The following is a 20,207-nucleotide window of genomic DNA, read 5'->3' as shown; positions in this document are numbered from 1 at the left end:
AGGTCTCCATTTCCCCTCTATCAATAGTCAGCATAGCTTTGAAGACAGTTTATCAGCCTGGAAAATTTAGTCCCATTTCTTATATTCATCAACTCTACCCTTCACCTTTTTTTTTTTTCTTCTTCTTTCATAGTTCACCTTCCCTACTCAGATGGTAAGTCCAAGCAACAGTCTCCTCAACACATTCACAAAGCAGCATGGCAGCAAGCGCTAACCTGGTACAAAGATAATTCTCATTAACAAATATCGCAACAATCAGTACCAAACCAGAGGTTTTTCAGCCTCCCACCTCAGGTCATAGGTCCTGCAGCGTGAACTGGAGCCTGGATGATACTCAGGTATTGAGCAGTAAATTCAGCTGTTAGCTTACAGCTCAGTTCTTTACCAGCAGTCTTCCTAACAACTCACTGTTGACTGAATTACATTTAATTTTAGATAGATCTCATCCTTTATAAATTAAATGTACCAAAACACTCACCTGTAATAATGCTACCTTGACTAATGCTGGGGGCTTGGGATGTTTTGTTTAGGGTTTTTTGTTTGTTTGTTTTGGATTTTTGACTCCCTCTCAACATTGATCACTTCGTTCAAGATCAGAACATAACCCATTCCTCCCCAGAAAGCTTCCCATGAACAGCTGATACACACTTTTGACCTCCAACTCCTCCTTCTATCATCCTGAAAAAAAAAATCTTGTCTTCAGAGAGCTGCTGCTTCTTGTTGGGAAACCAACACATGATGTGCAGAATAACCTTGTGCAGATGATGGCATAAACTCTGGGCACTGAATAAAACTGAAGTCCTGGAACTGAAGTAGTGCAGAAGAAATTTAAAGATGCATACAAATCCACACAATAAATACATACTAACCATCCCATTCAATTGCAATTACATGTCTATTTTCCCAACACCAGCTCCAGGACTTCAATCACTATCCTTCAGTTGTTTAAAGATGGAACACTGCAGTGCCTGTTAATTCTCTATTAAAACCTGGAATGCTTAAAAGCAAAGAATAAAAATAATAAAAAAGCAATGTCCACTTCAGTAAATATTCCTAATGTCAGTTTTTAAGACTCAAGAAACAATCTTCATTCCCAAACACCTTGCTTTTTCACATTTATGGCAATGAGGAGTTCAATGAAGTCTGCTATTGAGAAGATTTTATTTTTTTTAGTATAGAATTTAACTGCATCCATTTATCTCTGTTACAGCCCTTCTGCCATCTGTGACATATCATATTTCTTGAATTCATCATCAGCAGATGACTTGTTTCATATGTTACCTCTTTATGCCGCCGTACGTGCATCCCAATCACTGATATTTTACCCCTAGGAAAAGAATCTTCTGATTTCAAGACACAGAGGGAGACTAATGACAGAGCCCTCAGCAGGACACTGCATCTCCTCGACACCAATCAGAGATTACATTTCCTGCCTTCCACTGCAGCGGGAAAGCACCGGCTGAGCCGTTCAGAGGAGATCCAAGTAGCTTAGGGGAAAAAAAAAAAAAAAAAAAAACCCAGCCCCAATCACAACTGTCTACTGGACACAGCAGTCACGGAGAACTGGATTAGTATGCAGAGCAAGAGGAAGATGCAAGTTATTTATTAATTCAGCATCTGATTGCCTTATTTAATAACTGGAGAGGAGGCAAAAGAGACAGAATATGATAAAAATAGTGTTAGAAAGAAAAAAAACAACCTCCCTCATCTATGACAAAGACTCAGTTGACTGGCACAGCTATTCAAATATCAGCTTTCTTAGACTAATGATCCAACTCCTCTGCTGCCTTATCTCCAACACAGATTTCTTAGAGGGACAGGAGGATCCAACAGGCTCCCTTCTCACATATGCCACCCTACATAGAAAAGGGTAAAGGCTGGAAAGACGAGGGCCTGACACCCTCAGTCAAATAACCTCCTGAAGAAGAAAAGGTTGTTGTCTTATCTGGACAAACAGAAATCTTGAGGCGCCATGCTTTGGTTGGGCTGCACTCCTTCATAGCCTGTTAACAGCAACAATGAATATCCGCAACAAACTATCAAAATTGGCATGTAAAATGGGAGAATCTAATTCCTGAGACAACAGAGAAGAGGAGCAGCAACATGTAGAGATTCTCTGCACATCAGCTGCAGAAGTCAGCTTGATGGTATAAAGAAAACCAAACTTAGTAGTATAACTTATTGCTATAATTGAAGTAAGTTGATTAGGATGGAAATCTTATCACTTAAGATCCCATATAGTAGTCAAGGTCTGACTTAATTTCCAAGTTGTACGAACATAACAAGAACAATTCTGTGCAGACTGTGTGATGCATTGTACGTGCTAGTTGTAGTAGAGGCCTAGTTTCAGGTGTAAGAAGGAAGAAAGACAATGGGGAAAAAAATTGCTATTGCTTATTACAGATTGCTTCCAGATCCTCTGCCAATCAACTGCAACAAATCATGATCAAGAGAGTTTCGGTTGTCAGCAGAGAGACAACCAGTCATGCAATGCCAAGACCCAAGTTTATTTTGGAATACTGATATGCAAACCTTAAGGGTACACACAGAGCATGTAGACATGTTTTAAAAGACTCCTGTTATCTAAAGCAAGTCAAATAGTAACTTTCTTATCTGACTGCATTTAGCTATTGCTGTTCAAACATGCAGCAAGGATAACAGTGTCAGTTTATACAGCAAGCCACAGTTTTATTTAATTCCCATAATATGAAACAAACTTTCCCAAAAAGCAACCATAATCATACACACTCTAGGTTTGGTACTTTGGCATAGCAGCATATGCTAACCTATACTTCTGCCTTAGCTTTCTTTGTATTCCCTTTACACCGCAACATTTCCTTCTCAGTTTCCAAAACAGAAATAATAAACTTATAATGGCTCTCCTGAGAGGCCTCCACCCCATCATATCTCTCACTTCCGTCTCCCACATTTCTTTGCTTGCAAGTCTTGCACCAGCACCAACTTTTTTTTTTATTTCAAAGGGAAAAAAAACCTATTGTTTCCATTTTCCAGAAAAGAATCTCATAATTTCCATAGAGGGCAAAAGACAAAACAAACCTCAAAACACAACACATCCACTTGATGTACAGACTTATTTAAGTTAACTTAAGTACTCTACTAGAAATTCAGCATTTGAAACTTTTTAAAAAACTATAACGATTGTTGCTGTTTCTTGTGAAAAACCGAAACATTAATGAAAATGCTGTAGTATCAAATCTCACATACTTAATAAAAATATACTGCTTCATTAAAATATTGTCAGAAAAAAAAATTCAGCCAGCTCTACTGTATAATTGAGTATGATAAAAGCCAGTTTTTAAATTTGGACAAGGGAAGTCACAGGCTTCTGAAGCTTTAAGATTACAATCAGGGGATGCAAACACCAAATAGCTCTTGTGTACTAGTGACTACTAGCAGGATAAATAAAACTATAAATGTTTATAAAGATATATTAAATTAATATAGTAAAAATATGAATGTGTATTGCTCACAGCAATATACATTTGCCACAACAACAAACAACTCAACACAATGGCTTCCCTAGTCCTTGTGAGGCAGAGCATCCTGTTTGTACCACTCCCCTCTTCTTCATTTATATTTGGGATAAGAGAATATTAAAGTTGCGGTCTGCTTTTTCTTCAGTTAATGTATTGCCTCTCTGTGCACGCATGAGATGTCCTTGGCAACTAATGATTTACCTCACCTGTTCCAGGAACAAGCTGATTGAAATAAATTAGTCTGGCTTTCAACACTTCTCCTCCATCCATATGGCCCCTAGTATACTCTCATCATTTATCTACAAGGTTTTCCAAAACATGTAGTGCTGGTGAAGGCTCACACAGTAAAATAACATTTCCAGTTATTCACAAGAGGCAAGGTTTTGAATGAATATTAAGTGTTCACGCTAAGCTTCAATAGTGACTGATCAGTCCTAGGACACATTCAGAAGTGTCTGGTTCCAACTGAGCCTCTAAAATTGCACCTTTCAAAATTATTTTTAGGCTGATCACTGAAATAAAGTGTCTGCTACACAGTACTTCACAGACAAGTGATAGCACTATTGCTGTAGGAACCCATACACCAGGCATTAATAACGCAGACACTTACTACAATCACAAGAACATTTCAATTTCACACTTGAAATTATTTAAGTCCATGCCAGCTGCTGCCATTTCAAACATGTACTCTTTATTGCTCAATTTCCTTATTTGAATAACTTTTTCGAACTTCTAAGTAAACAAAAGTATAACACAATGCCCTACCTTCCTCTCATGCCTTTGCCATATAAGCCTCAATATTTCAGTTGCTGGTGTAGTACACTACACGCATTGGTACTGCATGCTTACTGAGAAACACAAAATATAAGTTCATAAAATGAACAGATGATTTGCAATGTATTAAGAGGGAAACCAGTAAGAGGGAAAGAGAGCCTTATGAGCCATCCTCTTTCTCACACTTCTGCTGATCATCACATCAATGAATATAAAAGGACTAATATCTTTTACAGAAGTCATTCTAGGACAAAGAAATGAGAATTCTGATTCAATAAGAAACAGAAAAAGGGATGGCTAATGTAGTTCTACAACTATATCCAGAATAATTAAAGAATTATCCCAAAAGCAAATAATGCAGTGGTTCAGTTTTCCTAAAGTCCCTGTAAATGTATCTTGTGACAGTATTACTTACCAAACATCGTGCCTTAAAATTTACAGTATCTAAAATATAAGTCTACATTTGTTCTACTGAACATTGTTCATCTTGCTACTACTGGTTTAGTTTGACAAGACACACAAGACAAAACACACCGGATTCAACCCTGCAGTGACTCCACAGAAGTTTTGTACATTACATCAGGGATGAATCCCACCCCTCAAGTTTTGTGAGCATTCAAGCAAAAAACCCAACCCTTCATCCTGTCAGCCATCCAGGCACACAGACAGAATACATCTACATCTCTCCAGAAGCAACTTGACCTAGGGGAAAAAAAAAAAAAGCACCGAGTCCTTGGACAGCCTGAGAGTTAGTATGGACTCGCACAAGGTCATGGCAGCCGTTGCCTCACATGTACTTGCTGTGAAAGGGCATGGAGCCCAGCACTGTCTCAGGCTGTGGGTGTGGAAAGCAGGGTACCAAAGCACTCCAGCTGCCTCAGGCTTGCTGTTCTCAGACATCAGAGAATGATAGATGGTCCTCTGCCATCAGCACACTGAGACTGCCCAGACATCTGAAATGGTGGTGAACAAGGCGGCTTCCACTGCTGGTGCTCCTCAGTGCCCTGACTGCCGTTCGCAGGTACCTAACAGAGCTCCCAAGCAACTTGTATGGAATTTATCCATATCCATGGAATTTATCCATACGAGTGGAACTTTTGTTGACGAGTATATTAAACCATCCCAACAAGCTACACTCCGGTCTCATATGCACTCACCATAACATAACTCACACTTTTTTTTTTTTATATTCGCCACAGGAAAAACCGTTCAAATAAAATTCATGTAAGTCTTCATACAACATAACTCTGCATCCTAGCAGACTTAAAGATCTCCTTTATACACCAAGACTAACCCCACCAGTTAGTCTTCAATAAATTCCGTATCATCTTTTATTACTTCCAAGATTAATAAATAAATAGTCAGTTCATCTCTGTCTATCCTAGTTTAGCCCAGGTACTTCAAATACCCTTTCTGAGCCCAAAGGCTTACCCAGCAGTATAACTCTGCAGAACAATGAAGTTTTAACTAATTATGCTAATTAATTAAACTAATTAGGCAGCTTCAGCTAATGCATGTTAATGCAGTTGTTTCAGAATATTTCATCTTAAAAGGCTAACATAATTCAGCATGACTGAAAGCAAACAGTCACTTTTACAGTAAGTGTTAACAAACAGCTGTAGTGAGGTTTTTTGCACAGGAAACTGTTGCTGTCTTATACTGCCACAGAGAGAAATGCTCAAGGGACTCAACAGTACTTAAACTGAAAAAAAAGAGAGTAAACTCAGCCCCAGGACAGTGAAAGTGTAACTTGCACATCTACCCAGCATACGTGCCTTGCTGACCAGAAAATTCCCAGCCAAATTTCACATTTGAGACTGAAGTCTAAACTGGGATATTACTGCTATCATCTAGCCAGCTTTAACCAAAAAAAGTCTGATTTTGCTTTTCTGTAGGCAGAGGTTGTGATTGTAATAGAGTCATAGGTCTATTTTGCTTTACAGACAACATATTCCATATTCAAGCTTCACAAGCTAGGAAATCAATATGGAAAATTAGCATGATGTAATACACTTTTGGCTTACATATTCAGTCCCTTTTGGAGTAGAATACTGTAAGTACTTTAGTGTTAAAAATGTATTAACAGGTCTTTGATTTTGCTAACATAAAGATTAGCTACGGATTATGGCTGTCCGTTGAAGGTCCAAAGGCCTCAAATGTAATTTCTATTGCTAGGCCAAGTTTCAAGTAATAGATTCATTTGAAGTGTGTCCATTTTACATTTTAGTAAGCCATTTACGTTTGTTAAGTATACCTCTTCCTCATCTTGCTGCATAAAAGCACTCATTAAGACAACATTAAAAAAAAATATCCATACTAGGGTGGATGAGCATAAGGCTAGAGAATGAAAGTGGCAGAAGTCACATCCGAACCAAAACTCTGACTTATATTAATTTTGGGTAATTACTAGACAGGTGGAAGGCCAACAGCCTTTAAAACTAGAGCTTGAGACTATATATTTTGGTAAGAAAAAAAAAGGTACTGAGTTCTTAGCAAGAAAGACTTAGCATGACAAGTTACAGTTATGATTAAATAAAATTAAGAGCAGCAGTGTACTGGCAGTCTATCCCATTTTTGCTTGCCGTTTATCTTCTTTCCCTGTCATTAAGGAAATCTCTCTTTTCCCTACATGGAGCTGTAGTGACATTTGACAAAGTAATTAAGAGAAGGACGATCACGATCAGCTGCCTTTGCCCAGTTACCAAACACAGCCAATACACAGTTCATGACTCCAGCAGATGTTTGTGCTTTACAGACTTACTGGGAACTTAAGGACTCACTTTTTCTGCCCTTCCTGTACTACATGGAAAACAGAGTCTAAACAGAGAAACCACTGAATTATTAGCAGCAAGTATTAACCCATCCGGCACAATCCACTGTACAAATCAACTCTGCCCATCAGTTCTACTTCTGCAAATCCATAGCTGTTTTGAAACAGGCAGGCTGGAACTCTCTTGACAAATGGAAGAAGAGCTATTTTGAGCAAAGGACTCTTTCAGGGCTGTTTGCCACTCATCCATCACTTGTTATCCCTTCCAGTTAATACTTGGCTGAAATAATCCTTCTCACAAAACAAATCTACAGCACACAGGACAGAGAGTCACATATTTTAAGGAGGCAGAGGCAAACCCTGACTCTACGGCAGCATTCGTTAATTCCCCCCATCCTTCATGTCCTCGTCTCTGTCTCTATTCCAACTCCTAATGCTCCTCAGGCCACCCATCTTCGCATCACCATGACCTTGCCCATACTGCAGGACTAATCCAAGTCAAAACTAGTCCTTCTCACACAAGCTTTTGTGTGCATGTGTACTCATACAAGAGAGGAAGGTAGCACAGGTTTAAAATTAACTGTCTAAAAAAGGCCACTTTTTTTTTTTTAAAAACAACCAGTTTAAACCACTTGTGAAATGAGTGCTTAATTCCCATTCAGGCTCTTAACTTTCACTGCATTAGCTGAAACACAGTAGTTACAACCTGATGTGGCAGAAGGCATCTTTAGTCAAGCAAGAATGCACTCCCACTGCGCAGCTGTGAGGGCTTGCAGGACATACGGCTCCTGGGCAAACTCTTTCTCACCCTGACAATCAATTCCTGGACTTCAAACGCTGGAGTGTTGGCTACACAACAGAAACCCACCTGGGTTGCACAGACATGTCAGAGACTGGCTGCAAAAACTGGGGCCAGATACCAGCTAGGGATTCTCAAGTCCTCCAGTGAGGAAGAGAATGAGACAGAAACGAGCAGATGAGGCTTTACAGACCAGACTGATTCTGCTGCAAGCCTAGGCCAAGTTTCATCAGAAACCAAAAGTTAACTCAACCTGGAATAATAGAATCATAGAACGGTTAGGGATGGAAGGGACCTTCAAAGGTCATCTAGTCCAACCCCCCTGCAAGAAGCAGGGACATCCACAACTAGATCAGGTTGCTCAGAGCCTCATCCAGCCTGGCCTTGAACGTTTCCAGGGATGGGGCTTCCACCACCTTTCTGGGAAACCTGTGCCAGTGTTCTATAACTCACATCGTAAAAAAAATTGTCCTAATATCCAATCTAAATCTACCCCCCTCTATTTTAAAACCATTACCTCTCGTCCTATCGCAACAGGCCCTACTAAACAGCCTATCCCCATCTTTCTTGTAGGCCCCCTTGAGGTCCTGGAAGACCGCTATCAGGTCTCCCCAGAGCCTCCTCTTCTCCAGGCTGAACAGCCCCAACTCTCTCAGCCTGTCCTCATAAGAGAGGTGCTCCAGCCCTCTTATCATCTTTGTGGCCCTCCTCTGGACCTTCTCCAAGTGGCCCATGTCCTTCTTGTGTTGGGGGCTCCAGAACTGGACACAGTACTCCAGGTGGGGTCTCACCAGGGCAGAGTAGAGGGGCAGAATCACCTCCCTCGACCTGCTGGCCACGCTCCTCTTGATGCAGCCCAGGATGCGGTTGGCCTTCTGGGCCGCAAGGGCGCATTGCCGGCTCATGCTGAGCTTCTCATCCACCAGCACTCCCAAGTCCTTCTCCTCAGGGCTGCTCTCAATCCATTCCCCGCCCAGCCTGTATTTGTGCCTGGGATTGCCATGACCCAGGTGCAGGACCTTGCACTTGGCCTGGTTGAACTTCATGAGGTTGGCATGGGCCCACCTCTCCAGCCTGTCAAGGTCCCTCTGGATGGCATCCCTCCCTTCCAGCGTGTCGACGGCACCACACAGCTTGGTGTCATCAGCAAACTTGCTGAGGGTGCACTCTACCCCACTGTCCATGTCGCTGAAAAAGATGTTGAACAGGGCCGGGCCCAACACGGACCCCTGAGGGACGCCACTCATGACCGGTCTCCACATGGACATTGAGCCGTTGACCACCACTCTCTGAGTGCGGCCATCCAGCCAACTCCTTATCCACCGAGTGGTCCGTCCATGTTCAACAATCTCTAGACCTGGATACATCACAGTGAAATAAACCTGTTCTGTTGAGGATTTGGGTTTCATCTCTCCTGCTTGCATTTACAAATGCTTAAGTCCTCAAACACAGTAAAATAAAGATAAAATCTTGCTATCCTAATTTTCTAGCACACCCCATCGCACACTATCAGAACCACATAAACAAGGTGCTAGGGTGGAAATAAACTGCCAGAGCGTGCAAACCCTAAAGCAACTAGTACACAGGTGGTCTCCACTGCATTTTAAAACCCTTTTTCAGGTGAAGAATTTTGACAAGGGCAACTTCCAAAGACCAACACTATGGAAACGTTAAGATGAATACAACTCTTACTGCAAGATAGTGATTAAAACTTTAGTCAACAATGGATTCCGCATAAAACAGAAGCTAAAATAAAGTACTGTAAGTTCATTCTAGTAACTCTTTTGATCAAAAATAACTGGGACACTCTTTCCATGAGAGCCTGTAGAAACAAACCAGTCATCCAACAGTTCAGAAACCTCTCTAGTTTTGAGTTTTCCAGTCAGTATTTCTAACAAACAGCTATATAATCAGTAGCTATACCAGGACATTTTACATTGTGACTTGACTTCTAATGTACCTGATCGCTATCTTATCTTGGTTAAAATCCAGGTTTAATACGGAGAGAAAAGTGCTGTTTACGCTAATGCTTGAGAACGTTCTAAAAAAACACGTCATTGTTGAAATAGCTTTAACTCTTAGGGCTCCCAAATGCAAAGCCCAATTCAGAAATAATACTTCTTAAAGGTGGCAATCTGCTCTCTTTGAGCTTTGATGCATGAAGGTATGAGAAAAGAGGAAATATTCAGGAATGGAAGAAAATTGACAGGAAGGAAAGGTATGATCAAAAAGCCTCCATATTCTTACCCTATCCCAAAGGTATGTAAAAATAATTTGTAGGTAAAATGTGTTATGCTTCTTTCCACACGATTTTAAATATCCACATTTATAGTATATGTTACCTTTTTATTAATTAATATATACCTAGATACGCATTTGGGGTATGGGGAGGAGTGAAGAAAAGGACTTATTTACATTACTTGCTAGACAGAAATGAGTCTGCCAGCTAACCTTAAAATGCTTGGACTGTAACTGAAACTAAGAGAAGAAATGTGACTCTGGCTGTTGTAGTCCAACTACTTCATTTTAGTTGTAATTAATTTCCAGCAACAAAAGAAGATACAAAGGGCTACATATGTATTCTTTAATGTACAAGATTATAATTAATATAATGTCTGTTTTAAATTTACTGTTATAATCTATTAAAGAATAAATAATTTTACAGCTTTCTAACGTGTAGCTCTTAAGCTCTAAATCACTGTCCATAGCTAATAAGCAGTGTAATAGCATGAGTATCTGAAGAAAAACCACAGACTGCAATTTTGTTGATTGTAAATCATCATAATTTTTAATGCAAAAGCAACAGCAAATCTCTGTAATTACTGGGTGCATTTTGAATCACTTTTATGATTACTGCTCTATATCCATTAAAAATCCGAAACACCGAACTGCACAGGGTATAAAACTAGAATTATGATACACTACAAGCTATAATTGAAATCCATAAATTTCCTCACTAGTATTCAAGATTATTTTGTTGCCAAGAACTGCAGCCCTGCAGAATTAACTTTAAAAACATCTACTTGATCTAACAGAGTGGTAGTGGCAGGGACAGTAGTAGTTGCTTTGGAGTATTTAAAAAAAAAATAATTTATAAGTGTTGTGGATCAGATCTGGCACTCCTGCTTCTTTGTATAATATATTTGGTCATTAAAATAGCAAAATTAAAAAAAAAATCTGCTCTAAGTGTTATAAATAAAAACTGAAAAGGCCAGCAGTAGTAAACATGTAGTTTGGATCTGTAATTACAAACTTCAATATACAGCTTATAACACCTGGTGTGACTTACCACCTACCACACTGCCCAAGAACATTCCACTGAGTAGTAAAACACTGTATGTGATTTTTTTAAATTTTTTTTTAAAGTGTCCACACACTACTTGGGCTATCTATTGGATTTCTTTGGTAATAAAAAGAGAATTGGTTTCTAGAAATATATGGTTTTTAGCAGGGGTGGAAAGGAAATATAAAAAATAAATACCTCATAACAGGAAAAGCCTTTAATGTTTCTAGATATATAAACATGTTGCTAGCTAGACAGCTCAGAATGCTAGAATTAAATCATTAATTATAAAAAAAAAAAAAGAGCTAATACAAACTTAGACAGGTGCAAGAAAGGTATCAGGACATTCCTGGGTTTGGACAGCCCAATTTACAAGGAGAAACTGGAAGAGCTTTCCTTGTTTGAGCTATCAGAACGAAGACATTGAAGAGATATAACCGCTCTCATGATGCTGATGAACCTGGAGTATTCCTTGAATGGGAGCTACTGCATGGCTGCAATTGATCTCTAACATGCAAGGAGATACATCCGTATTGGAGACTACGCACAGGTGGAGAGGCACTGTGGTGTTCTTTTTCTTTTTACACTTCTTAAACTAAGAGTCATTACCAATTTAAAAGAAAAAAAAAAAAGGAATAACAAATCACTAACAAATGTGGCTTGGAAATTAGAAGACAGTTCCTATTTTAAAAAGAGACAGAAAAAAAACCCGAACAATTTTGAGGACCTTGAAATACTTGTATTAGGATGAATGACAGGAATAAACCAATTTCCTAAATCAGAAAGATTTTTTTCATGCCTACATATTGATGTCATTGTCTGCTTCTGGTCACCAATGTTTATTTTAGTGTAGTTAACAAGTTGTTTTTAATTCTGGTGGAGTGTTCCTAAATTAAAGACACTAAAAAAATAAATCAGTAAGAGAATTTGCAGATCCATCCTGCAGAACCTCCATGGACAGAATTTGAACAAAACAAGGTAAAAATTACACTTCGTTACCTCTCCCCACTACAACTTTAACATGGAAATCTCTACATGACCAGATTATAACATCTCATTGTGAGCCACAGTCATGGTTGAAGAAGTATTCTGTAATCTAAAAGTACCTTTTCACTAATTTATAACTTCCCCTAAATTATTTCTAATTTCCTCAATGCTGCAGGCTAATAGCAACTGTGCAAAAGTATTTCCCCTAAAAGCAATATATTGAACTGTTTGTTTTCAGGAACAGTATGCTGAAAGTGAGTAACGACACTATTATTTAAGAATGTTTTCAGCTATTTAAAAATAAACTGTTGAAAATGCCAAATCTTGCATAAGTATATGTAGATGAATGTGTGGTTCAGTAATTAAGTATAATCTCCACTATGCTGCAGCTTGTCCCCTTCACATTAAGATCAGCATTTGTGAATCAAAACATATTCAGTCCATTAGAACGATAACGCAGACAACACTTAAAGACACTAAATGGGCTCCCGCTGCATTAACAGGAAGATCTACTGATTATACAAGTAGGGAGTAAGATACACAGCACCAGAGAGGGAGCAGACTTGGGGATACAGATGCTGCTTGTCCTTATTTCCCTCCTTTCACTGCTAAAGCTTGGGGAAACGCAAGAGTTGCTTGACTCTTGTTTTCTCTTGCCTGGGCATTTAAACTCTCCAGAGCTTTTCCATGAACCCCCAGTCCTTTCAGCAGGACACCCCTCCCCACAGTTACATTACAAAAGCCATGTTTCAGGATGCTGTGCTTATGAGTGAGCACTTGGTTTAGGGTCAAGAAAAGATTTCTTCTTGTTAGGCGAAATGCTTAAGGTGTGATAGTCAACTACTCTTGCTTCTGCCTTTTGCAACATCACAGCAGGTAGATCCTCACAACGTATGGCCACCATGCTGTGCAATTAATGCAGAAAGAGCCCTCCTTCAGAGATAATGGTATCAGAGATGTCATTACTGGATCACTGTTGACAGGAGAGATATACAATAATCCCACTGTGACTCTCCCACACAAGGGACAGGTTAGGTGAGTTTTAAAAGGGATGAAGATCCTCAGAATTAGGAAGTATGAATGATGAATTCCTGGCAAAACACAGCAAGACGCACAGTGCGGAGAGAAAGCAGAAGACATCTTTTCTCTGTGCAGAATGAGGGAAAGTTATGGTGTGCCCTGTGTCAGCCATCCAATGGCTCATACACGTACAGCAGGTTACTCCGAGGCCTTCATCCCTGCCATGTTGTGTACGCTAGGGCAAACTAATCAACTGGTTTTATTATGTTTGTTGGTTTTTAGTCTAACCTCTCCAAACAAACAAAAAAACACAACTAAAAAAAAAAAACCAAACACCAAAAAAACCCTACACACCCAAAACTCACAAACAAACTGCAGAATACTTGTCTGCCTGTTGCCAGACCTACAAAAACTATGAAACTTTGAGGTCTTGATGCAAGAGGAAAAGTTCAGAATAGCAGAGACTCCTTGGGAAGAGCCAATCCACCAGCTTATCCGGAGAGAGAGGGGGAGAGGGAGGGAGGTATCCTTGCAAGTATATAGTAAAATCCCAAGGGCCTGTGATTAAGAACCACATTTGCCCTACTCCTAGTGACCCTGAACCGGGTCAGTATGTCTGCAGGGAGATGCAGAATAGACACATTTATTTTTACATGACATGCCCAGCAGGAAAAGTGTTTCCTACAGTTTATACTTTTGAATCAGACTAACAGAGAATAAAGTTATATCCGAGGGTTGAGAAATTTGGTCATGATTCATGGGTGACCCAGGCACGTGCCTGTTTTCCTCTGCCACATCCTGAGTGACAGAACTGATGCCACACAGCATTCAGTAAGCATTACGCCAGGTCCTTGGCCAAAACACAGCACTCCCCAGGAGATGATTCACGCGAGTGTCTCAAGGTCTTCCTTTGCAGCCCCCGCTTTTGCATTCCAATAGTGCCTATGGATGAACTCTACTGGGTCGCAAAGTGCTGAAGTGCAGCACAGAGACATCCTCAGTTCCCTCTACCCCCCAGAAAACTATCAGGAACTGAAATACACAGAGTAGGAAAGTATCAAGAGAAGTTTTACAAGGGGCTGTCCTCAGTACAGCAATAATCATAAGCTTTTAGTACTGATTTGTATGGTTAAAAGATATTTTTTTTTTGTTTATATCAGGAGGTCACATTCAACTGGTTGGAGCATTTAGGGCACAGGAGGCCAGACTTAGAATTCAATATGGCCTTAAACTGGAGGGACAGCCTGATAAATACAGGGATGCTATTCATCAGGGACAACTGCCAGGAAGCACACCTATGAATCATTATGTACACCAATAATGGGAAACAACTGGCTCACTCTGCTACCTAAAGGCCTTGAGGCCTCCTGTAGATTCAAGGCATGAGTCAGCAGTATGATAATGTTATAAAAAGGGTAACAGCCATACAGGGGTAAACAAAACAAATTATAAACTGCGAAGACTGAGTAACTTACATTTTGCCCCACACCAGTACGGCTCCCGCTGGGATACCATGACCAGACCAACAAGGGAGAGAATACAAAAGGGACCAATTTCAGACAATGAGAATTGGTCTAGAAAGTGTAACCTAAAATGACGACCAGTTAACCATCTTCTTTACTTTAGCAGAAACATTTAGGTAGGACTCAGTAGTACCCTCAGGTAGCTAAAGCTTGCTGCTGGAGGAAAAAAAAAAAAAAAAAAATCCTTTATTTTCCATGCCCCTGACAGATATAGCAAGAAGTAACAAGCTAAAATTGTTGCATGGTAGGTTTATGTAAGATATTACGAAAAAAGTCTAAGGGCAAAACCAGCCTAGCATTGTAAAGAGATCAAAAACCAATACGAAAGTCACCAGTAACGCAGCCTCTGTAAACTCAGATAACTGCTTGTCAATCAGTAGTTTCAAAATCCAGCTCACACTTGAGGAAAACACCTGCCACTATGTCACCTCTATTCAGAGGTACTGGACAAGAATTTAAATCACAAAAATTACAAAGGGTTGGTACTACCAATTAGTAAAACAGCCGAAGGACATGTAACTCAGAGTGGACCTGATGTCACAAACAGAATTGTTTTTACAACTTTGGCAATATTCATTTAGGCAAACCTTGGACATACTGAAAAGGACCACACGGAAAACTGCTGCACCAGTTTCACTGCTTTTTCTGCTCTTTAGAGACACGCAGTTGCTTCAGTTCCATGCAGCACCACCACCACTTATTTGTACAGTGGAAACGAAGCCTGCATAAAACCGCAGGAGTCTCTTTCTAAACATATTCTTCAGCTGCAAGCTGTCTAAACAGCATCCAGAGCTGTGATTTAAACCTGAAAAAAAAAAAAAAAAAAAAAAAAAAAAAAAAAAAAAAAAAAAAAAAAAAAAAAAAAAAAAAAAAAAAAAAAAAAAAAAAAAAACCACCCCAAAAAAAACCCCAGAAAACGCTTTTCTCTTCCAACTTTTTCATGTATTTAAACGACACGGACAGTATTTGAAAACCCAAGGTTTAAGTATTCTTTATACACAGGTTTGGGAGTATAGAAAGAAAACACCCTTAAAGCGTACCCTTGAAGGCCTTCCCCCCCTCCCCCCCAAGCTGACAAAATGGTCTACACAGGCATAAGCAGTGGGCTAACAGGTCTAAAAATGTGTGTGTTTATCAGCAAAGGGGGCAGAAAACAGATATTCTGAAGAAAAAGCGAGGGAGCTGTCATATGGGCAGACAGCCAGCAACTCATCTGAACACATGACTTTACATTAAAAAAACCAACCAAACAAACAAACAGGAAAGTAGTTACAATCTAAATTTCCACTCTTAGGATTGACTGAACATATAAGTAAACCAGTCTACCTATCTCCAAACAAATCCCTCCATTTCACCAAAGCTGAAGTGATCTCCTCCTTGGGACATATAGTTCCAAAACAATGTGATATAAACTCGTATTCTAAAAGTGTTTTTCTCAATCTGACTGTTCTTGAAATTTCTTTACTACAGCTCATACCTCCTTTTCAAATTTAGCTCCTCCCAGGCAGTTTAAGCCCAGTAAGGCACAAATAATTAACATATAGGATTACTCTTCTTAAATAGGCTAAAAATCCTTTTGAAAAAGGGCTATACTGCACCAGTAAATAACTACAGTACAATTAGCAACTTTTTCCATTTCTTGCCTTCTAAATATTTTCCATGTACCAAGAAGTATCTTATTCTTACTGATCATGTTTTCTATTCCCTTACTTCTAGCTTAAAAATGGAAAACCATCCAGAATTTCACCACAATCTCAGCAGCTCATTCCAAAGAGAAAAAGACTTTTACCAGTTAATGAAAATAGCAGCTAATAAAAACATGTTTAAAAAGCCATTTAGATCAAGGCAAGGTTTCAACCAGAAACCATAATGGTTACATTTTTTGATTTAGTACTTTGAAAGCAGAGTTGTAGTCCCTTGGTGAAAACCGCAGTCTGTTCCCAACTAAATCAATAACAAAATTTCCACCAGCTTTCATGATAGTGGATAACACGCTCAGAACCTAACGACCTGACAGAATCTATTGTAAACATACTTTTACTTTTGAAAATCCTACAACAGAAAAAAAGGCAACTGATAACACTTGCTGCTTAAACTGCAGAAGTTTCCTCTTATATCAAAGAGCTATTTACCTACCAACGTAGGTGTTCCACTTACACATTCTGCATGTCTCACTTTCAAGCAGCTAGCAGACAGACCACCGGAAAGAATACAAAGACAAAAATTCAATCTGCAATCTGTTTAGAAAGCATTACAAAATCCCTAAAACTAAAACCTAAATATTCATGTATGCCCCTAAAACTATGCAATATAAAACCGGAAAGTATTGCTCTGTTAGTGTATTATTCCTTGTCTGTGTGATATACATAATCACTAGTAAGTAATTACTATCTGAGAGAATCTGCAAAAAAAGTTTGGTGGGTTTTTTGGTAAATGCAACACTTTGTAAGACAATAAAATAAAGGAGGACTGGCCAAAAGCAATTCCATTTAGAATGAAATTGTTTATCTTTTGTCAGCAGTAGCCAAAGAAGTAAATGAATAAGTTAGCAAATAGTAAATAGGCAGGTGGGGGGAAAACAAAATTTAAAAAGCAAGCCTGTACTACTAAATAACCAAGATACCTTCTGGAAAGGTATATCTAAAGAAGCAAGGTGTTAGTGAAAGCACCTGAATCATTCTGAAAGCCATTCTTAAGACACCACCTTCAAAAGTTTGTAACAGAATTTCAATACAATGCTACCACTTCAGTTAAAAATAGCACATCTTGAAAATTTAGAATTAGACACTTATGAACTGAAAACTCTCAAGTACATGAAGTGTATATTCACATTCCACAAACTATCAGGGAAAAGAAAAAAAAAAAAAAAAAGGAAGATTATGCAGGTAGAATGTACTAAATAAAAGGATGAAATTGTTTTTGTCCAGTTGTATAGCAAACTCAAGAGAAAGCTATTTTTCCATGGTAAATAAGACAAGAGAGGCAAGGAGGAGAAAAGGAAAATAAGTTCTTGAAATTCCTTCACTACCTTCACCTTGAATTTAATTCATGCTTATGGTAAGTATGAAGCTATTTCCTGTTAAGAAGGTGATGCTCATTTCCTTATCCCTGTAGGAATAAATGTGCTCAGCACAAAGGAATTTCTGTCTTATTTTCCCAATCTAGATCAATACTATTAACTCTTACATCAATCCTAGTCACTCAAAGATCTATAAAACAAGTTCTATGAAAACAATTATTTCTCCTAGACAAACCTCTGCTCCTTCCAATACCAAAACCATCACACACACACACACACACACAGAGGAAGGATATACTGCAACAGCTTATTTCCTGTTAGACACCATAGGAACTGATTTAATGAATCCACTGGTTGTATAAGCAGTTATTTCCAGTGGTTGCATAAACAATTCTTTTTAATATACACAAGTTGAAAATATAAGTTCTCTTTTAAGTAAGCTTCCATCTCTAGATGAAATAACGCCACAGGGAAACAACTCAATCCTTTACAACTTCCTAAATGGGTGAATTAATACCTGCTACTGAAGACTTATATGAAAACCACCCAACTTTGTAAGTGATGTAATAGTTTATAAAATGCACTAATTTTAAATATGATAGCACCCACACTATCACATACTTGCTAAAATACCAGTACCAACCAATTTCAACAAGAGAATCAGACTACCCCTAATTATGATAATCTCTGCTTTCACAAACATGCATAAAACTTACCTATGCCAAGTAGTACTGCAGAACACCTAAAGCACACTACAAAAAAAAAAAAAACAAACTGGCTCAACCCCTCACAGTACTACTCATAGTTATAGAAGTAAATGAGTACTGAAGCCACTAGCACCCAGGTGGAAGCCTGGCTCAGCTGATTTCCATTGCTACCTGACAGTGATGAAATTAGTTCCCTTCCTTTCACATTGCAGCACATGCATGCCTTTCTATCAAAAATAATCAAATCATTTTCCCAAGGAATTATTGCATCGGGACCCAAAGCACTACTGAAAGGAGAGTTTTTCAACTTTGCTTCAAACACTGAGTTTTTAGACCACAAATCTGGGAAATGAAGTCAACTTTTCAGGAGAATTTTGCCATAACCTTTGCTAGAGGTACTAATGTTACTTCTTAAAGAGATACAAAATGAGTGATTGGGGGTTTTTGTTTGGTTTTGACATTATTGGCAATAATACACACATATTTTATTACTTTTAGTCACTGGCTGTATGAAATATGTCCTTACTGTATGTAATTCTTAGAGCTGGACAGAAACCAGCTAGTGGTATTCTTGTCAAACTTCATCTTGCTCCATCCCACTCCACAAGCTGCAGAGCATTATTTTTACCACTGTGTAAATACCAAGTATATGTGAAAATCCTCTCTGAAATACTCTCTTGGAAAAATCTTATTTAAAAGTTATCATAGGAAACTCCAATAAATTTTCTTCACATGAAAATAACAAAGCAGGTGAAATAAAAATGACTCTTTTCCCAGATCTCTCGGTATAGTTTCAGTCGCATTTCCTTAGTTTCTGTTTTTCTCCTTTTTTTTTTGAATGTTAACACCCTAAAATGAACAAACCTTCTTGGTTAATAATTTCCATAGTTTTCTTTATTAACCCTTGAGTTTCTTCAGATCAGTGTTTTAAAATGAGATTTCCTTGTGATGTTTGGTCTCATATGAGAGAGAATGTAGACTCAGAGGCTGAAATAGTCACTCATTCTTATCTTTAGGGCGAAATTTTTAGCCTAGGAACTAGATCTGTCACAGAACTTCACAAGGGCAAATGCGATTCCTTATTCTTCTCATTCCCTAGCTAAGGAAAAACCTCTGCTAAACTAATAGATGGATATTTAGGGGGAAACTATAACTACGAGGTATACAAAAGATCAGAGGTGCATTTGTATGAAAATTCTCAAAGCAGTACCATACAAGTAGTTATTAGTAGAACAGATTTAAACAAAATTAGAAGAAAAACATTTTGGCAACTGCTAAACAAGCAGACAAGAATTCAGAGATGCTGCAAGTAGAAGCAATTATCATGATCACACAATTAGCACTAAAAAAGTATGCCAAAAAAATCTTTCAACATTTTTGCATTGAACTCATAACTTTTGATGAGGTTACAACTTACTTTTCTAACACTACATTCAGTTTTGCTTCAAAAAGACCAAGTCAGCCCCATACGTACGTTTGAAAGCGTAACAGATCCTCCTTTTCGGAGACTGATCCCTTTTTTCTGCCACAGAACTGGGGCTGGAACGACTCCGGATAACTGCAGCTTGTGGCAGTTTTAAGATCGAAATGTTTAAGATTGAAGTTTAGAGCTTTAGTTTTAAGAGAACAACTTGTGCTCAGCCACCTGCTTTGGTCAACGGGAAGGCAGCTGAGGGCACTGAGCACAAAAGAGACAGAAATGACGGCCCTACTCTCCTGAGTGGGAAAGAAAGCTTCTCTTCTCCTAAGAGCATGAGGGAGGAGAGAGAGGGATCCAAAGTACAGCCTGAGACGCTGGGGCAGCAGCAGAGAGAGGGAATGAAACTCA

The sequence above is a fragment of the Chlamydotis macqueenii genome, chromosome 3 (assembly GCF_036417535.1).
Source record: "Chlamydotis macqueenii isolate bChlMac1 chromosome 3, bChlMac1.mat, whole genome shotgun sequence".
NCBI classification, from domain to species: Eukaryota; Metazoa; Chordata; class Aves; order Otidiformes; family Otididae; genus Chlamydotis; species Chlamydotis macqueenii.
The sequence above is the reverse complement of the archived record's forward strand: the minus strand, read 5'-3'. Positions refer to the sequence as shown.